The sequence below is a fragment of the Phacochoerus africanus genome, chromosome 11 (assembly GCF_016906955.1).
Source record: "Phacochoerus africanus isolate WHEZ1 chromosome 11, ROS_Pafr_v1, whole genome shotgun sequence".
Taxonomy (NCBI): domain Eukaryota; kingdom Metazoa; phylum Chordata; class Mammalia; order Artiodactyla; family Suidae; genus Phacochoerus; species Phacochoerus africanus.
Genome location: NC_062554.1, coordinates 117207969 through 117232791, shown reverse-complemented (window position 1 = coordinate 117232791; position 24823 = coordinate 117207969). Strand labels below are relative to the sequence as shown.

At 34.0% G+C, this 24823-nt stretch overlaps 1 protein-coding gene and 1 non-coding gene across 4 annotated transcripts in view; both read left to right on the top strand.

Annotated features, from left to right (window-relative positions):
- COP1 (COP1 E3 ubiquitin ligase) overlaps positions 1–24823 on the top strand; it is a 200655-nt gene that overhangs the window by 157217 nt on the left and 18615 nt on the right. The gene's annotated exons all lie outside the window — the stretch shown is intronic.
- LOC125112283 (small Cajal body-specific RNA 3) lies at positions 17474–17609 on the top strand. The gene has a single exon (XR_007131081.1). It is a non-coding gene; the product is annotated as a small Cajal body-specific RNA 3 (non-coding RNA).

The following is a 24823-nucleotide window of genomic DNA, read 5'->3' as shown; positions in this document are numbered from 1 at the left end:
TTTTTTAAGAAATTCTTTCTTGAATAGGAAATGGTACAAAGTAGAGGTAATTTGGGGGCAGTATTCTTATTCTTTATTTCTGTTAAATCTTTTTTATCATCACTGCTTTATTTAGAGACTAGAAGTTAGGTAAAGGAGATTATATATTCTCTGTGTATCAATGCTGTGGCATAACTCTTTTATGCAACTATTGGAATGAAATATAATTGATTCAAGAATGCAAGTTACTTTCTGTTAAGTGATCCTGTTTGTGTAAAGGGACAGCATATTTTTGTTGGAGGCAGATACTGAGTGTATGGTGACTCCCACTGAGGCTGTAGGTACCTGTATCATTTTTTTTTAAGCTTTGAACCACATCGTACATACTTACCTAGTCTTGGGTTACCAATTCTAAATACATATCTAATGGTAAAAGGCAATGCTTATAAAGGACACTTAAGACTTTCATAGCTCTTCAGAAACAAATCACACACACATATCCTATCCCAGAAAAAGCTTTGGTTTTCAAGGGTGGGTGTTTTCTTTCTCTAACTCTATAGTGAAGGATATCAGGATAATGATTTCCCTAATTTCCCTCCCTTGAAACCCAGTCCAGCAGGATTCTATCTGGGAATTTGTTAACAAAGTCATCACATACACTATATAAAATTATATGAGGCAAGAGCATCTTTTTTAGTTATATAATGAAATATATTCTTTCTTTTCTAATAAGTAAAACCTTTAATGAAACATTCTGAGGTGTTTATAACTAAAACTTTATGTTCTTATCTTTTCTTTACCTAAATCTCTCATATTTCCTACTGTTAAAAACATTTCCTAAAAGAATTAATACACTTCATTGTACTGTTGTTTTTGTTCATGTCCCCTATCCCCTGCTAGCCTGCAAACTCCTTGAAAAAAATGCATCATAGTGCATCAAGTAAGAGCACAGAATATGGAGCCAGGGCACTGATATTCAAATCATATTTTCCAGCTTAATCTGTGACATTGCTCAGGTTCCTTAACTACATTGTGCTTCAGTTTCTCTGTAAAGTGCTGATGATAGTAGGAACCTACCTTTAGGGTTGTTATAATGCTAAAATAAATTAATGTACATAAAGGATTTAGAATACTTTTTGACATATAGTAAGTTTTGTGTTCACTGTTAGTAACATTCATTTTTAAATTACCACTAGCACTAAGCAGATAATTTGCCCATAATGTATAGTTAATATATAATTTTTGTAATGAATGATACAATCTTTTAGCTTGTCCAGTATTTCATTTATTGCATAATTAATTAAATACCGACTTTTGAAACCAAAGAAATGCTGGAGTAGAGGTGAGAGATACTTCTAATATCTAATTGATGCACTTAAAGCTTAATGGTAGTAGCAACTACATCAATTTAAGAGAAGTAGTTTTCCTACATGAACTTTCAATAGGTACTTGTATAATTGTTTCATAATTACCATTTTGTCCTTAGGATAAAACCTCCAAGCTTTTGCATATTTTCAAAAGCAATGAAAATGATGTTGAAGTGTGTATAGTTATAGGGAAGTTGGTATTTATTATTGGTCCTTTGCTTTCTGATTACAAAGACTGATTTCACAACTCAGTCTTCTCTCAAAAGACTTCACATTTCTATTTTCTAGTTTATATATGCTTTTATCTAAGAGATAAGCATCCCTCCCTGACTTAGTAAACACTGTAGAAAGCATCAGATTATATTAACCTAGGGAAAGTAAGGTACACATGAAAAGCCAGTCTTCTTCCATTAAAATGCTAATGGAATCTATGATAAGACTTATACCAGTGATTCCCAAACCTCACTGATCATCAGAATATCTTGGGCTCTTCCAAAAATATGTATATATCTAACAAAACAGTTCTCTTCTTAGATCTCTGAATCTGTATTTGGAGGAGGATGGGAAGAGAGTATACAGATTTGTGTTTTGAAAAGTTCCCCCAATTCTCCATGTAGAATTAGGTGAACAATCAAGTATGGAAACATAATTTATGTTACCACTGGAGATTTGTTACACACTGTAACCAAGAGGCATTATTGGTTCTCAAGCATCTGTTAAAGAAGGAGTAATTGTAATTATGAATTCCTAATGTCTGTTAGATTTTGCTACTCCCTCAGGAAGAAACACACACACTAAAAAATAAGATATGGCCTTTTTTTCTTTTCTTCAATTAAAAAAAAGCAACTTTTAATATACATTGACTTCCCATATTTATAAACTATATCTCATCCTAAATTCTTCGTAACACTGAGAAAACAACATGGAGCTTCTTTTTCTTTCTTCTCTCCTTTCTTCATTTCTGTTTCTCTTTTTCCTTTTATCTTTCCTTTCCTTTCTTCTTCCCTCTAGCTGGATGGTTTATAACACTTTAGAAAATTTTCCTGACTGGAAGAGGGCCAATCTGAATGAACTCTTGTCTGTCTTGGGCGTGGAAGGAAAGAAGATTCTGAGCATGGACCCTGACTTCCAGGAAGATGTGGCTCTCATCTCCTTCTAAGTGCCCTGTTCTTCCCTTAGTATCCAAACTAGAGTGGGGTGGGCAAGTAGAAAAGAGAGGAGACAAGAAGGTTATGGACAGCTGAACCAAACCTGACATTTATTTCTTCTCTAAATTACATGAAGTGTAATTATTCCTTAAACTTAATGTCCACTATTGTATGGACAGTTTCTGTGAAAACATTTGTGGCATTAGATATTTTATGGTGAAAATGTAATGAAGTCAACAAAACGATTTAGTGGGTCTACTAGTTGACATTTTAAGTATTTCATTACTGTCATTTTTATATGTACTGTGATGGAATTTGACCTATATTAGAATGGTTCATATAATTTTTTTCTCATTAAATACTTAAAAAGTTTGTCCTTCTGAAGTATGTGAATTTTGAGGAATAGAATTGACACATATCTTTAACCTACTTGGTTTTAGGTTTTGTTTTTGCCTTTTTTAAGGAAGAAGAAATATGTTAATTTGTGAGTGCATTCTGAATTATGCCATTAACTTGTAAATAATTTTCATTGTTACCCCACCATGCTTAAAAGTGTCCAAAATATTTTGAGATAGGAAGAAATTTAACTGATTTCTGAATATTTATCTTTTGATAGTTCTTACAAATTTCCATAGCTGTAGTAGAAGGTAAGAGAGTGAATATTGGATATCATTTCTTTGACTTAAACATTTTTAAAGAATACTGCTTGAATTGGTTTCATATGCTGAAGTATATGTATGGATAATATGATTACTCTTTTTCTAATCGAATAAACATGTTTTTAACAATTAAAGCAACAGCAACTGTAAGAGAAACTGTTTCCTGCTAATTCTAACTTTAAGGTTTAGTTCCATTTTGTTAAGTTACTGTTTTAAATCCTAATAAATCGTAAGTATTTTAGGATTTAAAACAGTAACTTACTTACTAAGTATCAGTATTAGTAATACTTATTAATCCTCAGTATTCCATAGCAGGAACTCCCGTCTTTTTTTGTTTTTGTTTTAATTGCCAAGAATTAGTATATCTCTCATCATGGATCTTACAATCATGTTATCACCTCGTAAATAAGAAACGGAAATACCTCATTTCATGCCAGACTATCTAAATACCTTTATCTTAGTTTGAAATATTTAACTGAATATGTATAATCCTTATTTTTAGCAGCCAAGAGTCATTTAAGTTTCACAAGTCGTACTCATGAGCCTTTTCTTTTTTTTTTTTTTTTTTTTTGTCTTTTATCCTTTTAGGGCCGCACCCATGACATGTGGAGGTTCCCAGGCTAGGGGTCTAATTGGAGCTGTAGCTGCCGGCCTATACCACAGCCACAGCAGCGCCAGATGTGAGCCACATCTGTGACCTATACCACAGCTCATGGCAACGCCAGATCCCCAACCCACTGAGCAAGGCCAGGGGTGGAACCTGAAACCTCATGGTTCCTAGTCGGATTCATTTCCTCTGCACCACGACAGGAACTCCATCATGAGCCTTTTCTTGCTAACCAGTCACATTTGTAATTCCCATAATCTTGATGTTCGTACTAATGGAAGACTCTAGTGGTTCAGATTAATCAACAATCTAAACTAATAAGAATGGATAAGTGATCTAGATACTTATGTGGGTATTTACATTTAAAAATAGTTTTATCTCATATTTTGAAAAGAATAATTATAGACTGTTTAATGACTTTTCCAATTAATAAGTTAGCCTTGGAACTTCAAAGGTCAATAGGAATCTCCATTTATAAGAAATATTTTCATTTCCTTAAGGTTTTCTATCTTGTGAAGAGTTAAGACTTTTTAATTCTAAGTCTTTTATATTTTGCAGGATTTTAAAGATCTGACAACTGTGTTTCCCTTTAATTTATACAAAGGATTAATTATTGATAGCAAAATAAATTCTAGGATCCTTTTGGGGGATTTTATTTGTCTATTGGTAGGAAAAAAGCCTATACCCTATAAATTTTACATTCTCCATCAGAGTACTCAACCATCTTTAAAAAACAGTTTTCAGCCATTTTATAGTGAAGTAGGGTGAAGAAAACCACTTAATATTGACTAGTCTATGTTGTTCTATACATTTAGTGCATGCTTTTACTTATTTCTCTTTCTCTTTTCATTGCATCCTTTCCAAGTCATTATTTTAGGGATATGGAGAAAAAGATCACTGCTCAAGATTAATAAGTTGGGTTTTTCTTGGCTTTTGACTTTTGGTTTTTTTGTTAGTCTTTGTGTAAATGTCATTAGCTTTAACTCATTCACTTGATATAATTATTGTGGGGGGAATATTTTGTTTTGTTGGTAATATTAATAAGTTGTTTGAAGGTATGTTTTTTCTATTAGATGAGATTTATTTAAAACATAAGTTTTTAAGTTTTTAAAAACTTATGTTTTTAAAAAAACATAAGTTTAAAATTTTTATGTCCTGTTTTTTAGAATAAGGGTCTTTATCAACCTGAGTTATTGTATTGGCTCGGAATAGATGTGAATAAACCCTTAGGAAGAGATTCTTCTACACAGTTTAGGTGCCATGTTTCTTACTAATTGATAAGTGGCAATTACTTTTTAAAATAAGTATGAAGAGTTCCCCTTGTAGCTCAGTGGTGACAAATCCAACTAGTATCCATGAGGACAGGTTTCTATCCCTGGCCCCACTGAGAGGGTTAAGGATCCAGCGTTGCCATGAACTGTGGTGTAGGTTGCAGATGCGACTCGGATCCTGCATTGCTGTGGCTTCGGATAGGCCAGCAGCTGCAGCTCTGATTTGACCCCTAGCCTGGGAACCTCCCTATGCTGTGGGTGCAGCCCTAAAAAACTAAAATAAAATAAAATAAGCATGAGATTTTTGTTCTTTGAATGAATATTGGCATTTGAATTATTGTTTAGTTTTATTATTCTTGCTAAAATATACATGTTGTCTATCAATAGAGTCAAAACAACTATAAATAAGTTTCCTTCCTAGCCTGTTGTATTATGTAGTCTCTGACAAAGCAGAAACTTACTTTCAGCGCTTGGACAATCTAAATCCAGTTATACCTTATTTAAGACACCTAATAACCTTATTTATCCTTTTGTCACCTTTGCACCACAAGGTTATATATTTCTTCACTAATAAAAACTTTTATGAAATAGAGAATAGGGAAAACAGACCTATAATTCTACCACTTGAACAGTACCATAGTTAATGTTTTAATGTTTGTCCTTTTAGTCTTCAGCCTCCATTTTTTAGTTTTGCAGTTCATATAGGTATATTTTACATATAGTTTTTTACATCTAACCATTTTCTCACCTTACTTCATAATAAAATTTGAAAGCCTTTATATACACTATCAATTACTATTTATCTATTACTGTTAGACACTTAGGCTGCCTCTGATTTCCAAGTTCTAAGTTTGTTATGTTTTTGGACCTATTTTTCTCCTTTTTTCTTATAATATTGTATTTGTAATATAAAATCTCACAAGTGGGCAGAAAACTGGCTCAAAATGTTGTTTTTTTTAGTTTTTAAATTCTGTTATTATTTTTGATTTTCAAAAAAAAGACCAATTTCTAAACTTCAGGTTTCCTTACCAATGCTAACACTGATTGTTGGGGAGGGGAAATGAGGTTAAGATAAAGAGAGATGATTCATGTGTATGTATATTTTCATGTGGCTCAGTCTTTGAGATCTGATCTCTAGCTATAAACCTTGGTTTTGTCACTAGCTGTGATACCTCAGGAAAATTCCTTATCCTCTCTGAATCTACTTCATTTTTGAAGTGGGTTAATATGAATAATTATTTTTGTATTTTTTTAAACTATGACTGAAATGTTTTTTTCTTATTACTCAATGAATTTATTACATTTAGAGTTGTACAATGATCATCGCAATCCAGTTTTATAGGATTTCCATCCCACACCCCCAGCACATCCCCCCACCCCCCAAACTGTCTCCTTTGGAAACCATAAGTTTTTTCAAAGACTGTGAGTCAGTATCTATTCTGCAAAGACGTTCATTGTGTCCTTTTTTCAGATTCCACATGTCAGTGATAGCATTTGATGTTGGTGTCTCATCATCTGACTGACTTCACTTACCATGATAATTTCTAGGTCCATTCATGTTGCTAAAAATGCTGGTATTTCGTTTCTTTTAATGGCTGAGTAATATTCCATTGTGTATATGTACCACATCTTTATCCATTTCCTCTGTCAGTGGACATTTAGGTTGTTTTCATGTCTTGGCTATTGCAAATAGTGTTGCAGTGAACATTGGAGTACATGTGTCTTTTCAAGTCAAGGATTTCTCTGGATAGATGCCGAGGAGTGGGATTGCTGGATCAAATGGTAGTTCTATTTTTAACTTTATGAGGGATCTCCATACTGTTTTCCACAATGGTTGCACCAATTTATAATCCCACCAACAGTGTAATAGGGTTCCTTTTTTTCCACACCCTCTCTAGTGCTTATTGTTTGTAGACTTTTGGATGATGGCCATTCTGGCTGGTGTAAGGTGGTACCTCATAGTGGTTTTGATTTGCATCTCTCTAATAATGAGTGATCTTGAACATATTTTCATGTGTTTTTTTGGCCATCCGTATGTCTTCTTTGGAGAAGTGTCTGTTTAGATCTTCTGCCCATTTTTCAATACTACAAAGCAACAGCAGTCATCAGAACTGTATGGTACTGGCACAAAGACAGAAATATAGATCAGTGGAACGGGATAGAAAGCCCAGAATTAAACCCATGCACCTATAGCCAATTAATCTATGACAAAGGAGGCAAGAATATACAATGGAGAAAAGACAGCCTGTTTAATAAGTGGTGCTGGGAAAACTGGACAGCCACATGGAAAAGAATGAAATTAGAACACTCCCTAACACCCTACACAAAAATAAACTCAAAATGGATTAAGGACCTAGATATAAGACCAGACACTATAAAACTCTTAGAGGAAAACATAGGCCAAACACTCTCTGACATAAACGACAGCAACCTCTTCTCAGATCCACCTCTTAGAGTAATGACAGTAAAAAAAAAAAATAAGCAAATGGGACTTAATTAAACTGAAAAGTTTCTGCACAGCAAAGGAAACCCTAAACAAAATGAAAAGACAACCCACAGAATAGAGAAAATATTTGCAAATGAATCGACCAACAAGGGATTAATCTCCAAAATATGAATATTTAAATACAGTATATTTAAAGTCTTTATTAGTAAATATGCACATGAAACATTTGCACATAGGAAATAAATGGTAGCTACTATTAGTAAAAAATTAATGTGTAAAAATAGGAAAATTAGCACTTGAGTATCCTGTTTTGGTCCCTTGCTTAGTATTTTTCATAAATTATCCAGATATTTCTGTGCAGCAGGAATAGCATGTGCAAAAGCTTGAGAATATGGAAGAGTGCAGTGTGTTTGCAGGCTTCTAGGAATTAACAGGATTAGTGGGGTGAAGTGGGAAATGATAGGTTAAGGATGGTTTTTAAGGGTCTTTTAGATTGTGTTAAGAATCTTGAATCTTATCCATGCAACTCTAAAGGATTGTAGAAGAGTGATTGACTTCAATATTTGGTTCGTAGTTTACATTAGTTTTGAAAACCCACAGCAGAGTTCCTGTTGTGGCTCAGTGGCAATGAACCCAGCTAGGAACCATGACGTGGGTTCCATCCCTGGCCTCACTCATTGGGTTAAGAATCTGGTGTTGCGGATTCAGTGTAGGTCACCAGTGTGGCTCAGATCTGACATTGGTGTGGCTATGGCATAGGCTGGCAGCTGAAGCTCCAATTCAGCCCCTAGCCTGGGAACTTCCATGTGCTGAAGGTGCGGCCCTAAAAAGCAGAAAATGAAAACAAACGAAAAAAACCACAAAGATAGTGCTAACAGAAGGACATACTGGAATAGGCTAGAACTGAAAGGCACTGCTGACAGGGTTTTACCTTGGTTCGAGAACTTGGGTATATGTTTGAGGTTAAATTGGGAAGATCCATTGTTTCATTAAAGGGATGATAACTCTAGGGTATAGTAATTAATTACCTTTTTATTTTAGATATGTCACTTAATATGTCTGAATTTCATTTCCCTGTTTAATTTGAAGGGGTTGTATACTAGACTTCTGTTGCCCAGTGGCCATTTGTAAGGCCAACTGTGCTTATAGTAAGATCATATTGTTGATATGTAAGTCAGGTAACAAATTAAACCTTTTTTTCCCCATGAATGACAGACCGTCTAAGAAACTCTTTGGTTTGAATTTTTTCTCTCTTGATACAGCTCCTAAGCTCACTTATAAGTGGAATAAGTGCTTCCAATTCCAAAGTCCCTTAACCCCAAGGAAAGAAGTCACCTCAGAATAGAAACTTTCTTAATGTTAGGAAGATTGGGCAAAAAGTTTATTAAAGGCAGTTTTCTAAGAAAAAAATGAATTTTCTTTCACTATTCTTAGAAATTCCTTTGTGTGTGTGTCTTTTTGGGGTTGCCTCCATGGCATACGGAAGTTCCCAGTGTAGGGGTCAAATCAGAGCTGTAGCTGCCTGCCTACACCACAGCCACAGCCATGCCAGAAGTGAGCCACATCTGCAACCTACACCGCAGCTCACGGCAGTGTCAGATACTTAATCCAGTGAGCAAGGCCAAGGATCGAACCTTTGTCCTCATGAATACCAGTCGGGTCTATTACTGCTCAGGCACGACAGGAGCTCCTATTCTTAGAAATTCTTATCGCGTGAACTGCAACACCTTCCAAGAACTATAGCTCTGACATATAAATATTTTACAAATAACAGTGCTAAGAAAAATAAAGTCACTTTCTGACAATCTTTCTAAAATGTTTTGAACTTCCTTTGTTGCCATATTCTTTACTATTTAATTCTTAAAGTAATGTTTCTGTTACTGTAATTACTGCATAATTTTTTGTGTTAACTTTGCCAACTTTACACTTAACATACACTTTACAGTAAATGTTCTGATAGTCCCTTAACTGCTGCAGGTTAATGGAAAATGTTTTATTTAAATATATGTTGTATCTTAATAACATCTGCTTCTGTCATGTTCCTCTAACAAAGAGCTTCTGTTCTAATCACTTAGTACCTTAGAGAATTATTGAGATGGAAAAATAATAGACTGATGCTTTTTTCCTAACATTGCTCTGAAGTTCTGATTGTACAGCTTAACCTATATGTTGCATGAAAGCATTGCTGCAGAAGCATTCACATTTTCTCCTTATAAACTGATAGCTTTAAAATAGTTAAATGAGTTTAGCACCTTTCTCAGTGTTCCATTAGCATTGAAATACTAAAAGGAGTAGAATGAGTGGTGATTCTAACACTTCAGACTAGTACTGAGTTAGTTGATGTGATTGACTTGTTTTCCAGGACTGAGGTCTTAAAATTCCTTATTAAATCATACTTGTATATCATTTAGATTAGCAGTTACCACTTGTGATTACTCTTTATGATCCTTTGGGGCTTTTCAGTTCCTCTAGCACAAAACTCTTAACTTTGGATTCATGAAACCCACCTCACAAGGATCTTCAGGACCCAAGAAAAGCATATGAAAAACTTTGTTGTGTCTATGCAATTGTTTTTCTAGAAAGAGAGTTTATTGCTTTTATTTAGGTTCCAAAAAGGGACCATAACATTAGTGATTAAAAATCAGTGCTAAAAAATGTGGTCTGGCAAGTTGTCGTGATAGAGCTATGAATTGAATTGTACTAGCTATACCAATTGTTAAAAATCATGCATGTTAATTTTCTGCCCTCACTTTGAAGTTTACATTAATTAAAAAATTTTTTACATTGAAATATAATTGATTTACAATGTCTCAGGTGTACAGCAAAGTGATTCAGTTTTATGTATATATGTGTATATTCTTTTTTAGATTCATTTGCATTACAGGTTATTATAAGATGTTGACTCTAGTTCCTTGTGCTATTCAGTAAATCCTTGTTGTTTATTTTATATATATAATAGTACATATCAGCTAATCCCAAATTCCCAGTAATACTTCTCTTTCTCTGTCTGATTTACTTCACTTAATATGAAGTTTATAGTAATTTTTATATCTTGACAGATTTTATATGAAACAAAGAAAAAGTTACAGAATAATTGAATAGAAGCTCTTTATTTTAATTCTTTATTCTTCTTCTCTGCCTCTTCCAAAACGGATTTGTATTATCTATTAATTATTTTATGAGACAAGGGGCCTTCAGTAAGTCACTTTACCTCTGTTTATTCATTTCCTCATCTTGTTTAAAAGTAGGTAACACCAGATTTACTACCTTATAGGGTTGTTTGTAAAACTCAAATGAGATTTTGACTGTGAACAAACATTTAAAATCATATAATATCATGTTTATGCAAGGTAAATATGTCACATACAGAACAGACCAGCTGTAGTAAAAATTTTATATTTTGTCAATACATAGTTAACGCCATAAAAATTGCTAATAATCTGCATAATTCACAAGTAAAAAGAAAGAACATGTAAATAAGATCATGAAACATCTTTTTTCCTAAGATAGTAAATCTGTGAAAATAAGTTTCAGTTCCAACCAGCTATCTTTAAAGGTATATTTTATGCGGTTATGCCAAAAGTTATTAATATAACTTTGAATAAATATAAAACATGTTTTAACTTTTAACATGAGCTTTGTCAGAAGAATTGTTTATAGCAAAATATCCCTATTTGAAATAAAAGGGATGCATCTATAATTTGTGTACTGTCTTATAGTCTGTTGATAATCAGTATCCCTAGTGGTAGATTCTGCATGTATCTATAGGGAATAAGGAAAAAAAAAGAATGTGAGATAAAAATCTGCATTATATAGGTAAGAAGTATGAAAAAGGATGTTGGGCTATTTATATATTGGCTTTTCAAATACTTATTTTTGCAAACAGAAAATTATTTATTGTGTATGTAATTGTCTTACTAACCTCTCTGCATTATCACATGAGTTTTTTGATGTCATAATCTTAAAAACCAAAGGTCCTTACTTGGGAAACAGGTTCTTTTTTCTGTTTAAGTTCATTACGTTTTCATCACTCTCAAAACAATTAGGACATAGTAGGGACATAGTAGTTGTGCATCTGAGCAGTTTTAGGAAATGATTGCTATTCCCTCCTTCCAGTCAATAGCACATGAGAAACTCTCAAGATTCCAATCTTCCCTCGTGGGGTTCATGGAGGAAAAGTTTGCATGAGGATTCTACCCCTATCCGCCTCCCCCGCCCCCCGCCCCAGTCAGTGTTGACAGCAGCAGGAGCCTCTTGCACTCATGCTCGCCACCCTGTAGCATTTTGGTAACCATGAATCTTCCTGCTGGCTTATCCAGCTGTTGATGTGCGGGGCAAGCAGTTACTCTGGTATTATCTGTCCCTGCAGAGGCCAGTTGCCCCTGATTTTAGCCAGAAGTTTCAAGAAATGTCATTTATTTGAAGTTGTCTACCTCATTGTATGCATGGGAGAGTTAGTCTTCCCAACTTTCTCCATCCCTAAGCCCGGCTTTCTAGTATTTAAGACTTGTATTAATATAAATTTATATACAGATATAAATAAATATAAGGGGTTTTTAATAATGATCTCGGAGTTCTTGCTATTTAAACTTGTTTTGTCAACATGTTTCAGCACTGTTAAGAGTAAATAGACATTTTATTTCTTGTAACATTTTAGAGATGATTACTTTTTCAAAATATGCTTTATAATATATATATATATATATATATCCATCTGTAACCACCACAACCATCTATACCACACGTTATCATTCAAACTAATGACAAAAGTAATTTCAGTTACAAAAGGCAGTTCAGCATCTGAATTGGTAGTGGCAATGGGATCATCTATTTGAAATTAGTTTTCTAATGAAAGTCTCAGTACAAATTTAGCCAGGGGTGAGAATTTTAAGTGTGAAAAAAAATATTTAGGCTATCCAGAAATTGATATGACCTGATCATAAGCATTAAGAACTTTTTAATTATTTAGTCTCAAATACTATTTCTATAAAAATTTACCAGTCTTCCTATATACAACTAACAGGTGTGAAGACACACATTTATACGAGTTTGGCAATCTACTTTTTAATTGCTATAGAAATTCTAATAATACAGACTATTGCAATGATTTACTAGATCATAGAAAATGTTGTATTAGTTTTTTTTTTTTTAAGTTTTATTAAGCACAGTTCTGTTCTTTGGCATTTTATAAATTTAAAATCAAATTTATTCAAGTACCAAGTTTTGACCATTAAAGACTGGAGTCTCAGAAATGTAAAATCAAGTTTGGTATGTAATCTAAGCATAAATCCAATCTCATTTTCTGTTTAATACATCTTAAATCTATCATGCATTTCCACCCCTGCTACTCTGCCACTTACCACTAGTTCAAGGCTTTCATCATTCCCTGCTATTACTTCTGAGTAGTCCCAGGCTTACTTATCTGTACTACTTAAAATCCGTTGATAGTATTCTAGTGGTTACAGAATAAAATCTAAACAAAATCCTTCAGTAGTTTCCCAGTGATTATAGAATAAAATATAAACTTTACGGGACATCTAAAGACACCCTCCTTCATTAGGCACCACACCCATCTCTCCACCACTTGCATATTTTATCCTTCAGCAACATTGAACTGCTTATAGGTCCTCAAACACCCCTGATTGGGGTTTTTTGTTTGTGTTTTAACCTTGGTGCCTTTGACTTTGCTGCTCACTGTGCCCAGATATGCATTCCTGCACCTCTGTTACGTATTGTAATGCCATTAGATGGGAGCCCTTTAATTACAGGGTGGAGTTTTGTAGCCCCAGAAATAGTGGAGCATTCATAAAGTAGATGACTGCCATTAGATTGATCTAGCCCTGCCTTTTGCCTATTGTATAAATGATTTCTATCATATTTCTAATGGAATATCCTTCAAGTATTTTTTTCAGTACTTCTGGTGACAAGAAGCTCTGATTCACAAGGAATTCCATTATATTTTTCCATAACTCTAAAATCTTACAAAGTTGCCCTATAAGAATAGCTCTTATCTTTTTTTCCCATCACCTCATAAATAGTAAATATCTTCAAATGTGTAGTGTTCAACGTGTAGCTCTATAAACAGTAAAGGGCAACATTTTCTGAATTAATTTTCATTGTGTTAACCTGCTCCTTACCTCACATTTACTTGAATCCTTTAGAGGTATAATGTCACTTGAAAAAGCAGGCAAAGTTCAAAACTGCATTCTATGATGTTGTGCTGGTTTTATGTAATTTACACTTTTATGGACTATTTTAAAATACGGGAATAGGAGAATGAAAGAAAAGGGAAGAATAAGACAATGACTAGTATATAGTAATAGGACAATTACTAGTATATGTTAACTACGTTAATGTAGGTATCAACCCAATATTGTTTCATTTTATTTATTTTAAATTCTCATACATTTCCATTTGTGAAGTTAACTTTACTACTAAATTTCTGTGAGCTGGTTACATAATTCAGATACCAATACTGAGTATAATATTTTTTAACCAAATAAATTTATATAATTTGTAAAAGCATTATAATTAGGCTTTACATGTATAATCATTCTCATTAAAACTCAGGAGTTTTCATAAGTTAAAAAGTCTTATCCTATTTATCTTTGTATTGTCTTGGCCTTGCATGGAATCTGGTAAATAGGCACACAGTAAATTCAAACAAACAAGCAAATCTTTCCTCTACTTCCCTCTCACAGCCCAATTAAAAGTAGAAAAATGCAGATTTCTCCTTTTTCTTGAATTCAGCATTTATAGACAGTTTCCCATATCGATACTAGTGATTTTCAAAGTGGTCTACCAGTCATCTACTAAAGAATTACTAATTACTTAAGATATGTATTTTAAAAAGCAAATTTCCAAACCCCAGAACTTCTTAAACCAGAGTTCGAGGGTGAGACACAAGAAGCTCCACTTTTTTCTGTGGTTTTTTTCTTTATGGGATGCATAATTCTCTTTTGTTTTATTTAAAAGCCTAGAATTACGCAGAAGAAATGAAGATATCCATTTCCTAGACATTCAGTCTTGATCTCACCTGTGAAAATTTGTAGAGATCCAGCAGTGTTTCCATTTGGGAAAGGCGGGGGGGGGGGCGGGAGGAGGCTGTTTATAAAGTTTTTTTAACAATGGCAGCCACAGACCTGTTCTTCATTTCACAGGAGTAATTAGGCGCTGTCTCAAACCCTTCCAGGAGCCACAAAAGGAGGCTTTCCAAGGGTCCTTTGAAGTTGGTCACTTTGGAAGCTATAAAAATCAACTGCAGGGGAAGCATTGGGTATTGGATAATAGGCTGGGGTTCTTGTTATCTCCTCAATGGCAGGAATTAAGACTAGAACATTCTTAGAGTACTTTTGGTAAATCAGGATTTTAAAGCTGAAGTCAAAGATCTCTCAGAAGGCAGCACATCCTTACTTTTAATAGCCTAATCTGACCAAATGTTTACCGATTATAAAGGATCCAATTCAGGAACAGCCAAATGGGAAAGATGTGTAGGGAAAGGTTTTGGTGGGGCGGTAAGGCCTGGGGCATCCATGCCCTCTCTGAGCAAGCCACCTTCTCCTCACCTCATGTATTCCCCAGCCCAGAAGCTCCAAAACCTCCATTTTTAACCCACGGCTCATAGAATTCATATGTAGTAAAGTGCAGTTTTTGAGCTTTTCTTCTGTTTGTATTTGCTTCGTAAATATTTGTTGAATTAACAAAATAAATTTTATCTAATCTCTTTTCTAATTATTCATCAAACATTAATACTTTCTTTCAAATATCTGCAGTATTTGCCTCTTTCTTTTCATTTATTCATACATTTCATCTCCTCATTCTTATTTCTTCCTTTACCCCTGCCCCCATGGACTACTTTTAATCCCTTTATGTAAGGCCTTTTACTATTTCAGTCTGCCTTTGTACACTGCTACCACATGTCCTTAATCATTACACAGAGGAATTCATATAGAGTTAAACATTGCTTATTACCTTTAATTGACCCAGAAAAGTTTTTTTTCAAACTCAGTATTTACATGTAACTCCAATTTATATATTTGGGCATCATTAAAAATTAGGGGAAAGTTTGATAAATATATTACCTCAGTTTATCAATTATCTTATCTTTTCCACTTCAGATACCTTTATCTAATTAAAAAATTATATTTTGTCCTCACTATTAAATATGATCATTAGAAGTTTCCTAGTGGCACACAGGTAATGGATCCAGCATTGTCACTGCTGTGGTGCAAGTTCAGTCCCTGGCCTGGGAACTTCTGCATACCACGGGTGTAGCCAAAAATAAGTAAACAAAATAACAAACCAATAAATATGATCCTTAAAAAATCCAACTCCCATTACAGAAAGAAAAAAAAAAATACAGTAGAAGAACTGATTCAAAGTTAGCTCAGATTTCAAATTCAGTAGTAATTAATTGGAAACTCAGCCTTTAAAATAAGTATAGAATAATCCTAGACATGAGTTTTAATTGTTACTCTTCTTTCTTCCTTTAATGATTTCTCTTTCCTCATGTGTTTGATCTTAGGCATCGTAACTAAACTCTTACATGTGTTCAAGATTTTTAAGAATCTAGAATAATGCTGCTTGTCCAGCCTAATTTCTGTTTTTTAGCACAACACATCCATTAAGAAATTTCTTCATTGCCCCATACTCTTCCTATTTTTACCTCTGAACTTGTGCGTATGTTGTTCCTTGCATATTGGTATTTCCTTGTCTTCTCTCTCCCGTTTATCTACATTTTCTCATCGTGTCCCAACCCAATTCTGACTTTTCTGTCCCCCTCTTAACCATTTCATCTCCTTGGTTTCCAGTTTCTCACAGGTACCAATGCACCTATAGATGTGCTATTACCAGCTGCCTGCCATTCAGTATATTTTTCTCTAAGGTTGTACTTCGTTAGTATTACCTTAGTTTTATTTCTTGTTTCTACTTTGAGTTTTAGCAAAAAATATCAATGCCAGCAACTGGTGTTATAAAAAGGTACTTGGTTTTCTAGGAAAGAGTTATAGTTAAGATAAAAAAAGTCTTAATCTGTAGCGCCTATATTATGTTTTTTTATCAATTTTATAAGATCATAATTACATTGATGAAAGATACAGTAGTACAGTCATACTTGAGAAACTGCCTGTTAATTGTAAAGAAATTTAGGTTACAGTGTTTTAGTAAGAATAAATGCCACTTATATGTTGCCTAAAACATGCCAGTTCTCTTTTGGTTAGGTACTTTATTGTGTTTTCTTTGAGTCGTCACAAGATTTCTATGGAGTATTTAAGATAATCTATTTTATATTTGAAGAAAATTGAGTTCTTAAGAAGGTTGGACAATACTGTGGCAGAACCAAAATGCAGGTCCACTTCTCCATGTCTTAAATTAATTACTGTTTCTACTATGTTATGGAGTATCCCTAAAATAGTACAGAACTCTTGGAACAGCTTTGCCAGAGTACTCTGGAGGAATTTTACAAATAGCACCCTTAGAAATGCACGATTCCATGCTCAGAGGCTCTCCTCTACATTTTAACAGTATCAGTCATCAATTTAGAGTCTTTTTTCCCTGTCAGGTATGCCATTGCAAGTACATTGTTCTCAAGCTCCATTCCAGAGAGCCTCCAGGGGTCTAAAGGCTTCCAGGGTCTAGAGGTATTGACACGTGAGGGCAGTTGTCTGGTGTGGTAAGGAAAAGTAAGATGATGAGAAGAGAGAAGACTTTGGAAAGCATTTAGAAGGAAGGTGAAAATGATGTGATATTTTTGCTTGTTTCCATCCTCTTTCTCTTGTACATATTTATTACAACCTTTTCTCTCTGAGTAAAGATCACTTTGACTTTGTATGCTAAGTGTGCCTTTTTAATCATTCTTTTTCTATTCTCTGAATCATATATTTTTCCTGTAGGTTATTTGAATGCATTAAAGTATATTAAAATGAGGATTTGATGCGATCAGGAAGTTGGCATAGAAAAGACGATAACAAAGACTTCTTAATAATGAAGCACAGCAAAAGTGGAACCTGCAAGAACCCATCATGTAGACAAAAAATGCCTTTTGTCTACAAATTGCAGTGATCCTACATTAACATGGAGGTCTCTGTCTGGCTTAGGACAGCTGACTAAGTCTGATCGTTCCCCTCCATACAGCTTTTAAAACCCACCCTCCAAATACTGCTTTCCTTGACGTTTTGTTTGCTCTCTCTGCAGATTATTAATAGACTACCAAGTGAGGTTACTTCTATCCATCTTAACTAGTTTTTAGGTATATTACAATTTTTTAAAATAGATATTATTTGTCTATTTGTTTAATTAAGGAAACTACAACCAGGAAGTAGAATGAACACAGAAATAGTATTTTTCTGAGGCACCACATTGGCTTAACTAATCCAGGTCAATCAGTAAAGGCCAGCAAATCTAGAAGTTCTTTTGATGAGCAGTGTAACAATCCATCTCCTCCTTTTAGGTAAGTTAGTTCTAAGAGCAAGTATTTGTTTTAATGAATCAAAAAAGTTGAAATGTGATGAAGGTAATATATTTTATTAAAATAATGACCTATTATTCTACTAATCATAGATCATGACTATATCTTTCTATCCATAATAGCCCTTATAGTTCGAGATCAGAAAGGGATTCAATATCATCCCAAGCAAGGATACCACTGGGGAAGAAAGAGAGGATTTATGTTTAACCGGGTAATCTTGAAAGTATTCCTTTGTAAATTGAGGATACTTCCTCAGTAGCTTGGTATATGGATTAAGTGAAATAATTTTATACTCCTTAACACAGCAACTGACCTATAGTTCTCAACAAAGAGTTATGTGATGATGATAGAATTTTGGTTTTCTGTTTGTTTTACTATCTCTGTAAAATAGTAAAGTGAGAAAATGAGACAGTAGTAAAATGAGAACCTTAGATTCTAAGGTCACAGATTTTATTTATTGTCTGTCTTGAAAACAGTTCAACTGATTTATTCAGCCTTAGATCCTTTACAGAATGTAGGGGGTGCAGACTGTTACATTTTATTAAGAGGAAGACCCTTTATTGATAGATTATGGTTTTGTATTCATTCTTTCTTAGGCATATTTACATATATTTTTGTTAAGTTATTTTTGAAAAACCACATGCCAAAAGAAAGATCACTTATTTAAAAATAATTGGAGATCCTGAACCAGTGTTTGAATATCTCTGTGTAGCTTTCACATGCTGCCCATGTGCAGCATAGATGTGAGTCTATATGAAGGTAAATGACCACTCCGGGCAAACTGGGGGATGCTCCTGATGAATCAAACAAAAGTAAAATAGGCATAACTCCAAGGTCCAAAACAAAAGAAACGTGATAAATGGTTCTGCCTGTCAGGAAATCAACTACAACTCAGATTAAACAACAAAATGTTAACACTTTGAGTATTTCCTCTCTTTGTATTTAAATCAAAAGATATCATAGGGAAGTATATAAAGGCTTTGGGATGGTTTTGAAGGAAATATAAAGAAGTGGGGAAATTGGACTATTGAATGGTATCACTTAACTGAAAATTGATGGAGGAAAACCTCCTAAGAATCTCTACATATTATATTTGCATTTCATCTCAAGGGAGAGGAAGAGGATGTTCATAAGGCAGCTGTAGGTTATGCATAAGCAGAAAAGCTGAAAGGGCAAATGCATTTGAAAGTGTTTTGTGGCTCTAAGATCCTGCATGAAAATCAGATTCCGTTGTACACAGAGTTCACCAACTCCTCTTTGACGAGAAAAGCCATTTTAATTTTCAATATGCATTTTGAATACAAATGTCACCGTCCAGTCACCCCACCTCAAAGAAAGAAAAAAATGAGGCAAAAGCACCTACTTTTATTTTTATGTTTATAACCTTGGTATAAAAAGATCCTGAAGTATGTATGGTCTCTTGTTTGCAGTGCTCCTGAAGTCATATTCAAATTAACACTTTTTTGGAGTTCCCTTCGTGGCTCAGTAGTTAGCCAATCCAACTAGGAACCATGAGGTTGCAGGTTTGATCCCTGGCCTTGCTCAGTGGGTTAAGGATCCAGCACTGCCGTGAGCTGTGGTGTAGGTCGCAGACAGGGCTCGGATCCCATGTTGCTGTGGCTGTGGTGTAGGCCAGTGGCTACAGCTCCAATTAGACCCCTAGCCTGGGAACCTCCAAATGCTGCGGGTGTGGCCCTAGAAAAGACAAAAAAACAAACAAACGAATTAACACCTTTTTTTTGGCAATGAGAAAACAAAGTATCTCTGTTCATAAAAAAGAGAACACCAAATAAGACAAGAGTTTCTCTGGTGAGAATATTAAGGAATTAACAGTTACAGCTATAATGTAGATTGTGATGTAACAGATATAATGTAGTTGTTATGTTTGAAGCCTAGTTATCTCAAGTTTTTATATACTGCTTTCTTCATATATATCTAGATATATATTTATATATCTCTATATTTGTCTATATAAATATATATATATATACACACATCTTTAAGGAAGAATATTAAATTTAGCCGTCTTTCCCACTGTTCTGAGTCCTCTAGGGAACTGTATTTGCAGATGCTGTATGTTGTACATAGTGGTTGACATTTTTCATCATATCAAGTGCTTATCCAAAGGGCTTAAACGGATGTAACTTAGTGACCACTTTAAGAAGAAAATTCAGTGCTTATAGGACAAGCTGTTGAAGACAGACTGCTTACATTAACTTTTGCTGACTATCTCAACTGCAGCTCTTGCTTTTAGAGGACACATGTGAATAGTATTTCAGTGTACTTCACATTTGCCCTGTCATAATGGTAATAATGACAGGGAGACTCGGTTTTAAAGATCAAATGTTCAGACGTTTTTCTCTCCAGGAAAATCTTCAAGGAACTTTCCTTCCTTAGTTCTATAACACAGACGGTAAAGTTGTTTGGGGGGGAGATGTTTCTGGAGTTTTTGAGATCTGTATTTGGCAAGGTTGTGCTTTTATACATCTAGGGATAGGTGGCGGTGTACGTCATTTCCAGTTTCTGGTAGTGTTCTGAGTAAGATTGCTGGAGTCAGGTTGCCAGATTTCTTCCTTTCACCTCTAAATATTAGCTTTGAGGCTTTGGGCAAGTTACTGACTTTTTTGTGCCTTAGTTTCCTCCTCTACAAAATCAGAATAATGCTCTCTTCTACATAATTTTGTGGAATAAAATTAGAAAATATTTAGAAAGTATTGAGATAGGTAGGAAACTCTAGGTAAATGTTTAATCAGTAAATAATAAATGTTGCTGTGATCTTCAATATTAATTGACATAACTAGATAACTGTACTTGTTTTTAATTGTTTGGATATGCATTTTGCAATATATGAAATATGTTATCTGCATTTAGGTGGTTTACAACCTAGTAAAACATAAATATTTATCAACAAATAGCTATAGTGTAAGCCTGAATGAAAGAAATCTTTGTAAAAGAACTACTCCTGAAAATACTGGCCTTAGAGGGCAATGATTACTGCTAATTGGGAGGATTATAGAAGATTTTATGATGATGTTGGCTTTTGTGCTGGGCTTCATAAATACAAAAAGGGTTTCAGAAGGCTTAAGACAGAGAAGGGATATGCCTGGACAGAAGACAATAAACCAGCATCTGGTTATACCTACTACGCATTATATACAAAGTGTTATCTTAATTTAAAATCATCATTGTAAATCTTTTAAATTACAAACCTTTTCTGTCTGCTTAGAAGTGAAATTGAGGTTCAGAGAGGCTAACTGATTTGCTCAAGACAGTACAACTAAATGAGTAGTAAAGTTGGAATTTGAATCCAGGTCTTTGTAACTCCAAAACCCATACTGTTTTTTGCTACACTGCCCTCAGGCTGGAGGAAAGTGTGAACAAAGAAGTAGATGAGGGAAACTCCAATTGATATGTAGGAAACTTTTAAAAAGAGTAGTATCCTTAAGAAGGTAGAATAGAAACTCTGTTGGGGAATGAGGCTGGTGAAGTACCAGAGTATATGGTATGGAATGCCATACCAAAAAAAGAAATTTGGGCTTTCTTCTATAGATGTTAGTAAGCTCCTAAAGCCTACTCTACAGGGAGATGAGATTATCACATGAGAATATTTTCAATATTTTCATAGCAGTGTATAGAGTGCGTTGTAATAGGATATTGAAAATTCAAAGTTCAATTTAGATAGGTGATTAAATAATTTAATCAGTATTTTTTCTGTATTCAGTTTCCTTTTACAGTTGTTAAAGTTGATTTTACATACTGCAAACATGTTTACTCAAAGGTATTTCAGTATATTCAATTGAAAAAATCTTTTGAACTATTTTGAGAGTATGGTTATTATCTCTCACGTACTAGTACACAACTTAAATTTATTTATTTATTTATTTATTTAAACTTCTTCCAAGGAATTCAGTTGCTGAACTTAATACATGTTAATTGGAGAGTTTTGTTAAGAGAGAGAATTAAGGATGACCCTAGTGTCTGGGGGAGAGTAAGGGCTTGAGACATCACTGAGGAAGTAGAATAGTAAGAGAAAAGCTAATCCTGCCTTTTCCTTGCCACTGACTCCTTGTTATCCATAAATAAAATCCTTCCTCTGGTATGAGAGAGTTAGTTTGCATGTTCACCCCAACCTATTGTTCTTATCTCATCAACTACTACAAAAGATGATTCACAATTTCTCATCATCCCAAAACACCACTTTTTTCAAACTCATGGCATTTCTATGACCTTGTCCCTTTGTCTAAAATATCCTCTATCTTTTCTCTTGAGAAATTTCAGTTGTTCCTCTTTCATGTTCCATTTGGGGCCTTATCTATAAAACCTTTCTTATTTTTCCCTCTTTCCTTCTTACTTCCTCAGTTACCCTTTGAACTCTCTATTTCTTATACAAATAATATACATAGTAGTTTTCTGTTTAAAAGTCCCATTTCTCCTTGTGTATAATATCAAGATCAGGCATCATATCTTACTCATCTTCAGGACTCTAGCACCCAGCACAATGCCTGACAAGTAGTATCTACCTTAATGGTGATAAATGGATGAATAATGGTAGATGACTGTAAGTGACATGAAATTGATAAACTTTATGGTGAAGCTACTATCATATCCTAAAAAGTGTTGAAATAATGGACATTTATTCTCTTTCTGGAAGCAGTTTGATAAGTTACCTTATCACTTTGGAGATCAGGGAAAGTTTTTTCCAGAGGTGTCTATTAAAGCTAGGTTCTAAAGGCTAAGTTAGCTCCAAGGACTTGTGCAAACACCTTTTATGCTGCACTTTTGACCATTAGGTAGAGTTGCCAATACCATCTAACGCCCAAATCTAATAACCTTTTATTATTAAACAATCTTTTCATCTCCTCATGATTTTTGACAGTTTTGAGTATCTTTCTTAAAAAAGACTTTTCCTCACTTAAAACAATCACTTATAAGTGCATACTATATGCCAGATACTTATGTATGTGTCTCATTTGGTCATAACAGCAACACTTAACTCAGTTTTCTTCTCTTCCCCTCCCCTTCCCTCCCCTCCTCTTCCCTGGCCCATCTCCGCCCCACCCCACTTGGCTCTATTACCTGGTTTTTTGTTAACTCAGCTTTATTTTACAGTTGAGAAGACTGAGATTGAGATAACTTGTCTAGGATGACATAGTTTAAAAGTGTTAGAACTTTGAACGCATGTGTTTCTGACTACAACTGTGTTTATTCCACACTGCTATTTTAGCTTTCTATATAGTATAGTATATCAACATATTTTGTTCATTTGATTTTAGGGATACAGATTCTAGGCCCATTTCATTCTGCAGGCCAATACAGAAATTAATTCTCTGGAGCTGCCTTTTTTTTTTTTTTTGTAAGAGATGCCTAAAGACCTCTCTTAGGTGATCAAGTGGCTTAGCATTGAATATAAAACATGTCTTGCCACTTAACAAGGATGGAGATCCCAAATTGGAAGTAGAATTGTTTGATACCCTAAACTCAAATAAGATAAGGAGGGAAACAAATCAGCAGGTAGAAAATGCAAGATTCCTTACATCTTGAGAAAGTCTTATCATACAATTGAATTTCACACTAATGATGCTAGTTTATCTGGAAAGATTTCACATCTAATCATAATAATTTCTCCAGGGACTCAGAACAGGACCATGGGAGATACTCACTTTGCCTCTATTCTTTGTTGTACTGTTTGGCTTTTTACCACATGTATATTCTACCTATTCAAGCAGACCAGTTTTTTTTTTTTTTTTTATTTTAAGAGAGAGAAAAAAGGTATCATAACAGTCCCTGAAGAATGGTACATTATTGTTCCCATTTTTAAATCTAGCAATCTTGCTAAACTCTCTTATCAATTTTAATTATACCTTTCTACATACATTCTTCGGATATTTTTGGTACATAATAATATCCATAAATGATGAAATTTTAATCTCCCTCTCCAATTTTTGTACCTTGATACCTTTTATTCATTTGACTTAGTCCAATGGCCAGGACCTTTAGTATAGTGTTGAATAGAAGTGTTGATATCTGGTATGCTTGTTATCCACCAAAGGGAAAACTTTTGAATATGTCACTATTAAATATGGTTTTTGCTTTAGGATTTTTATAGATACCCTTACAAGGAAGTTTCTTCTTCTCTTGTCAGCTTGTGAAGATTTCTCATCATAAATGAGCACTAAAATGTATTATTGCTTTCTTTTGTACCTATTGAAGATGATACAGTGTTTCTCATTTAAATATTGGTGTATAATTGGTCATTTTTTTTTCTGCTGTTAAACCAATCATTCATTGTTGGAATAAGCCCAACTTATTCAAGATGTATTATCCTCACATATTGTTAAAATTGACTTGCTACTCTTTTGTTTAGGATTTTTCCATCTATTTTCATGAACAACATTGGCTGTAATTTTCTTTCTTGCATTGTCCTTGTCAGTTTTGATTTTAGTTACAGTAACTTCATACAAGTTAGGGAGTACTCCTTTTTTTTTTTTCTTCCCTAAGGAAAAATTTGTGTAAGATTGGAATTACTCCTTTCTGGAATGTTTGATTGAACTTGTAGGTAAAATCATGTGAGCCTGAGGTAGAAAAAATTTTTGACAGTTGATTTTTTTTTCTTTTAGTGCCTATAGGATGATTCATGTTTTCTGCTTCTTGATCAATTTCTTATAGGAATTTTTCCACTTTTTAAATATTTGATTTACTAATATAATATCTTTTATTTCCATATTTTCTACAAATTTATTCATTCTGAGAAAAGGAGAAGTTAGTTTAACATAATGCTTAACATTTGGAAAAAAGAATCTTAAGTAAGAAGGTGGTGTACTCTGATTTTGTTTATTAGTAGGTCTGGTTTCTTCAGGTTAAAAGAAAAAGGTTGTTTATCA